The 7104-nt window shown below is 39.1% G+C and overlaps 1 protein-coding gene across 2 annotated transcripts in view; it reads right to left on the minus strand.

The window, feature by feature from the left end:
• The window catches only part of LOC121880003, a 16245-nt gene extending 9477 nt beyond the window's left edge, over nt 1–6768 (minus strand). The window contains exons 1-2 of one of the 2 annotated variants that reach the window (XR_006091484.1): nt 6585–6768; nt 3798–4001 (exon numbers count right to left, since the gene is read on the minus strand). The gene's annotated coding sequence lies outside the window, so the exon portion shown is untranslated. The remainder of the gene's footprint in view (nt 1–3797; nt 4002–6584) is intronic. The other variant, XR_006091485.1, reaches the window with a different exon arrangement.
• Between the last annotated feature and the right edge of the window lie 336 nt (nt 6769–7104).

Genomic DNA, 7104 nt, shown 5'->3' on the forward strand with positions numbered 1-7104 from the left:
GATATCAAATTTTGGTTAACAGATCCTTAAGCAGCACATTCAAGAGTAAGTGGCTAAAAACTGTTTTTAGCCACTTACCTCATTACCATTATAAAACCTGTCATTGCCGAATGACTAAGGAGAGGTCTCGCTCTAACCATTTTCAGTTAGCATAGTCACTAGTTTGCCTTTCCTTAGCATCTTATTTCTTATATTTCTTGCAAACTCGACTGGAGAGAGAGAACGTCAGCTAGGTGGTATGTAGGAACGGGCCACACATCACCACTAAGCAGAGTTCACGTCACCATCAATAAATACTGTGTTTGGTTGACCATCACCCGCTATGTGGCCGATACAAATGGTAAACGGGTGGAGGATGCAGGAATGTAAACTTGTAAAGCATTTTAAGTGTATGCCTGTTAATGATATGTCGTGCAGTAGAGAATCGCAAGTCTGAGTTAAGCAAGCGAGAGACGACTTTTACCATTGAGGTAACGGTGTAGTAATGAAAGGGAGGGCCCTGGATAACGGACATGAAGGATCGGGAACTGGGAATGAGAGTTGGATCACCTACGTACCGGTACAGTACATAAAGTAATACTGGATTATGCTGGCGAGGACAAGGTAGGGGTTTGGTGTAGCTGCCACCCCCCTCCCTCACTGTATTTTATATAAGGATGGACAAGGCTTTGGAAACTCGAGCAATTCAGATGGAGAAAATTTCTTTATTTAATGTGGTAATGAATACAGAAAACATTTCCTTCTTAGAATCGTGCAAAATCTGAGATATATGTAACGGAAGAGACTCATTTAACATACAAAATACAGGGTTAATTGACAAAATGAGGAAAAAATAATCTCACAAAAAATACATATAAAAAATAAGGTCTAATCAGCAAACATTGAACAGTTTGTGGGAAAATATTATATGGAGACAGAGACGAGTGGGAGAATAGCCAACACAGCTCCCACACTCCTCGACTCGGGAATTAATGACTCGTATTATCCACGTAAACAACATATAGTTTATCACGGGTTAAGACACTCCCACACTCAGGGGAGACGAGTTTAACTACTCACTCACACAAAAAAAAAAAAAACTCTCCCAAAACATACAGTACTCTCACAACACGTAAGCGCTGGCAACATCGAAATAGACGCAGGAAGGTATATATAGTACAGTAGGCGCCGTGGGTAGACAGTCCCGTTGGGGGTCTCGTCCCATATTCCTACGTTAAAACCTCTCCTCCCGCCCCTATTAGAATATATGACATAAGCATTCTCTACTGTAGCCAAGACTAACGGAGACCAGAACTGTAGAGCAGTTTTCTCATTCCCGACTACTGAAAACAAGTAACTTTTTGCCTTGTGTTGGCCATCTAGTCTACTGCCTGCATCCACAAGGTTATTCAAAGGATTTCCTTGACTACATACAGACCTTTGTAAAGACATCCCGATATTTCTAAGTATTACCGTTCAATATAAATGCATCCAAATATATGTATATACAGCACGCCTTTGTAAATACTCAGAACTTTGTAAATAAATCAAGACCTTTATTAAAACACTGTTGTAAATTCATTCCTATCTTGTGAACATATTCAAACTTATTACCGAGTTATATGCTTACGAGTAGAAAATCATTTTCCGAAAGAGTCTCCAGTTAGCGTCTTGAGAGCACCTGTTGACAAGCTGGATGGAGACAGAACGAGTCTAACCATCCATGAGACGACAACATTCACCCGGGAACGTGTAAATGACATCAGGCGCAACGTGAGCGTCATTTATTCCCACACAGGAGGTTGTAGATGACTTACGGCAACTGCCAGAGCGTTAACATTACCCAGCGACTATTCATCCACCACCGATTGAATCCTAGTCTACGCAGTCGGCTATTCAGTAATTATTTTGAAGTTAATTAAGAAAAAACTAATTTCCTGATTCAATATATTTTTCCCTCTGGACAAAAAATAACGTAGAACCTATAAACAAAAATATAAATTACATAAGTATACAGATTAGCAGCTTATTGTTGTCTAATGTGACTGTGAGAACTAATTTCCGCCAGACTTACGGAGCATTAAATCTCACTAAACAAGTAGGGTAGTAAGCCATGACCTTTCGTTATAACAGGTCACACTCGCCTAAACAGCCCACAACACTCGGGAAAGTTCGACTGGTCACTAAGTCTTATTAGAATGACGCCCAAATAAAGTGTACTGTATGTGAGAAGTCAAAACAATAACGGGCAAAAAAAACAAAACAACTTCTATAATACGGAAGGTAATATTAAACTGGGTTCTAGAGTTAAAAGATCAATGCGTGTTATACCCACATCTAAGATTAACAAAGGTTGGGTTGAAATTATGATTTTTCCGATGGTTTTTTCATGTGTTTTGAACGATTCTAACTTTCATTTCAAATAGGTGGATGACATGAACGATAATTTTACCGTGATTTATGCCTCATTTTACACTGGAACTGATACACTTGATAAGACATTGTGATTCTGATTTCAAGTGGAATACATACAGATGAATAAAATGACGTGAAACTGACCTCTTACGGGGCAACTTTCACACGCGAGATCAAAGGTCATTAAATACTTTCACGGTCGTTACCTTAGTTAATTAATACAATACCTACCTGTGTAACTCATCATCTTCCCATATTCCTTGACTATCTACATAATGGGTCTACCTTCCTATCTTATCTATGTACGGGTAAGCTGTTTGCATGCGAATGTTCCTACATAAGTACACACACTTTCGTCATCAGTAATAACAACGACCATGGCCCAAAAGAAACTATCCAGGTTGACTGTGTTGAAAATAAAGAAGAGGAAATGTGTAACAGACCAGAGGGCGTGGCCAGAGGGTAGTGTGAGTGAGTGTGGTATGAAAGTAATCCAACTATTGATTTTTGAAGAAACATTAACAGCTAAAAGTATAAACCAACCAAAACACTGAAATGTTAAATCATCCACAGTGGCCAACACCATCTCGTCTATGTATCAAGCTAAGATACAACTGGGCTAAATAATTTCTTCTTAAGAGACGAAACTACCCAACCAATATTAAATCAAGATCGTTGGGTCTGGTCTGGGTTGGTTTCGTATACTGTAGATTAAATGACTTCGTACTGTAGTTTCACATCCGTCGACATACGAGACAGTAGGCTAATTAGATAAGAACCATTAATATACACTTTACTGCCCATACTTTTCCTTGACCCTCGCCACACTTCTATCTTTCTTAGACGAATATCGTTACTGAAGATCCCGCCGAAATTTTTCAATAAATATATATACTTTATTATGTACTATCATTTTCTATTATGATTTTAATAATAATAACTACATATTATCCAAACAATAGGCTGTATAATCACATTCATCCGACCTTTTTCAGGCATATGTCAACAAGCGCTCATGGCTGTGTGTGAACGTCAGAGGGAGTTCAGGGAATAGGAAACACGTATGAGCCGCAAGGTTTCACCCCACTCGGCCGGTCCGGACACTAGGCTCACGACAGGCAGACCTTCACCCCGCCACCACCCCTGATTACTGCCATTCATGTACCTTTTTCACTCTATAAACCACTTGTCTCACCTTACACCGAACTACACTATAAATCATTATTTCTTTCTGCCTTTGATGCGGATTGTTTCACATCTCTGGAAAGTTTTGTGGTGAATGTTCAAGTTAACAAGGTTAGTGCGAGGTCCTGTCTTGACCACCCTCACGCCAGTACCAAGAAGCCCGACTTGACGACACTAAATACCTGATAATCAAGGAGTGTGGGAGCTGCTATACTTACTAGTGTGTGTCCCTGTAGGATCTTGACCACTTTTTCTTGTAATTAGCCAAGAAACGGCTGTAAATTAATGTATTGATCAAAATACAATCCACAATACAGGTAAATGTACTGCCTCACCGTAAGACCACTGGTGTGAAACTGAAGTTAGAAGCACAACGTGACGTCAGGACGATATGTGCGCATGGGGGCTGCGCAGACAGATTACTGCAAACTCGCACAAGATTAATGTTTACATTATATAATACTCTCATCTTAAAACAGTACTCACATTTACTGAACATTAAAGAAACATGTATCTAACAAATAACTAAATAATAACTAGATTAAAAGTTTACTACATTACCACCACAGAAATTATTTGCGAGTTGGTAACTATTCACAGTGGAAACCTTGAAAGAGATTTCCAGAGGTCGCTGGCGTGCATTTTCTTCGGGTAATCCACTTTTACAAATCCGTATCACTTACATACTGTATTCAAATTACCTTAATATTTTGTTTTATATGGACAGTTTTAACTTAATATAAACTATTATTTGTATCACATAAAAAACATAGGAATGCTAAACGAAATATTATAAGAATTACTCATATCCGGTTTCCTTTGTACGGTAAAACGAGCAGCTTCTCCGAGACTCTGAATCAGCTCTATCTAGAGAGTTCTATATCTCACAGTTTGTTAATAGTTGATGGACTAGTATAATTACTATCCTTGTTACGGGTTTAATGACTTTAGTTATCGAAGCATAGAAATAACATTTTAACGTGAATGAACAACTTAAGTTTCTGTTTAGGTCTAGGCTGGACGTTTAGATATTCTTCAACTCACAATCTGAGGTCAGATTACAGCCCAGTATTATGGGAACTGTGATTATATGGATATTGTTATGGTTAAAATCACGTACTAATTATGATGTCTGGCCTAAATTGCAGTGATCAGACAGTCTCAATACATAAATTCGACAACAAATGATAAAGTTTACGTAAAGTTAACAAATCAGGCACAATAACCTACAGGCTTGTAGTATGGTGGAGACGTAGAATTGTGGATACACAGATTTTTTCAATGTGTGTGGTGGCGACTGGGGGAGGGGGGTAGGCCTCTCGTAGTCATCAAAATGAAGTAGCTTTACAAAATTATGATAAAGAGCGAGTGTCTTTTACCTTTGTTCTGCTGTAAATAGGACGGCGACAGCTTCAAAAACATTACGTGGTCTTCGTTTAGCTTAAGGGCGGTGCGACATAAAGAACGTTTTGGTAATATGTGGGTAACTATTTTTTTTTACGAGGATTAGCCCACCCGGACACAGGTCATCGACCCACAACGGGCCCTAGAAAGCGAAAAAATAAGAGTAAAAAGAATTTAAAAATAAAAAAGAAACATTATATTAATCTACACCACGAAGATGCTGGAAAACCAGCTTTTTGAAGAGAGACAGATTGTATGTGTATGGAAACGCAGAAGAAGGCAGAGCATTCCACAGCTTGGCTGTGTGAGGAAACAAGGAGGCACTATAACGGGTTATTCTAGTGTGATCGACATCCACAGAGAAACGGTGGCACCGCGGGCAAGACGTGTGTTATGAGCCCACGGCCTTGCCGGCGGTACACAGGATGCGAAATCCACCGAACATTGCCCGTTAAATTACCTGTAAAAGAGAGAGAGTGAAGCAACATTGTGGGGAAGAGAAAGGGAAGAAAGATCAACTAAAGAAGGAGAGTTAATAAGACGAAATGCCTTTGATTCCACCCTATCTAACAGTTGGCCAATAGAAGAGCCACCCCAGATATGAGAGCAGTACTCCAAGTTAGGACGAATGAATCCCTTATAAACTTGAAGCAACTGCTCAGGAGTGAAGTAGCTACGGCATCTGTACAGCATTCCCAGCTTTCGGGAGGCAGCTTTAATTTGTGCGACATGGTTAAAAAATAATAATAATAAATATGAACATTACATACTTTAATTTAATCCTAATTGGTGAGTATCAAAGAAAATGCAAATTAAAAATACAATAGAAATATTTCAATATATGACGAAGCATAATTAAATATACTGTACGAATATAAATGAAAACAAAGGTGCTTTTGAAGAACTATATGTAATTGTCTATTGTTTTGTTATTTGTTGTTCACTGTTTTCTTTGATATCGCAAAAAGAAAATAAATTAGACACTATTTACAACAATTTTCAATGTCTCATAGATTAAATACATTTTTTTAATAGTTACCCACATAATACCAAAACGTCCTTTATGGTGTAGCACCCCCTATAGTGTAGATGGCGCGTCAATCGGAGGCCACGAAGAAAATAATAGTTTAAAGAGGAGTTCAGTATCCTTCCTCTATAACCCTTGGGACAAACGCAGTTACTATAATAGTGTTGGCGCAGGAGTGGAATATTGACGAGGGGAACCGCAGGACCAATTAATGATGCAAGTCGGAGGAACATGTAAAAACAGTTTCATAGGACTTAGGTGAAGCTTCACATGTATGTCGAGCAGTCTGGCCTGTTACAGACGGCGCCAATGACTGTGTGGTGATGCGCTTAATACATTTTTTATGTTGGACTTACACAATCAGAAAGTTTACACAGGAGTATCGGTAGGAGTATAAATTTTGGTTTAAAGGACAGATACAGTAAAGCCCACATGGTTAAATTATATTGATAAATGTTATGTCTTGACGCGGATAACAATAGAAATACATTATAATTATCATCTAATCATTTACACAGAAAGGCAATATCAACTTATCGAACACAAACAACACACAGCTAAGCTAAACACTTACCTTCACACTAGACTCCTCTGTACAATATACTTGATGTTTATATTTCCGTAAATCCTTCTGAAGTGAACTAAAAAAAAGTTATCACACGACTGAATTATGTTTGAGCGTGTCTGAAAACTTATCGCGGCTAGTTGCTCAACCTAGAGGGTGATAGTTCATTGACTGTCGTCGCCCTAAGACACGTAAACTTTCACCGTATACCTCACTGGCTTTATCCTTGTCGTCCTCAGCTCTTCACCAGTCTGCTTGTGTCTCTACTCTACAAGGAAGTCATCCCTGACACCGTAAAGCAACACGTAGGTGGTGTAGCCAGTCTTCTCTTACCGCCGCCCCACCCTTGACAGAGCACGATGCCAGACTGATCTTGCCCGTACAGTCGTACACTTGCACAGCTGCACCAGACATTACACTCACACACACCTGCGCCACACACCTGCGTCACTGTTCCTTTGTATACATAACACCGATGAGTATCACGTCGGAAGCGATTCGTTGCTTGTTTGTCTACTTAGCTTTCATA

The sequence above is a fragment of the Homarus americanus genome, unplaced genomic scaffold, assembly GCF_018991925.1.
Source record: "Homarus americanus isolate GMGI-L3 unplaced genomic scaffold, GMGI_Hamer_2.0 scaffold30108, whole genome shotgun sequence".
In the NCBI taxonomy this organism is placed as follows: domain Eukaryota; kingdom Metazoa; phylum Arthropoda; class Malacostraca; order Decapoda; family Nephropidae; genus Homarus; species Homarus americanus.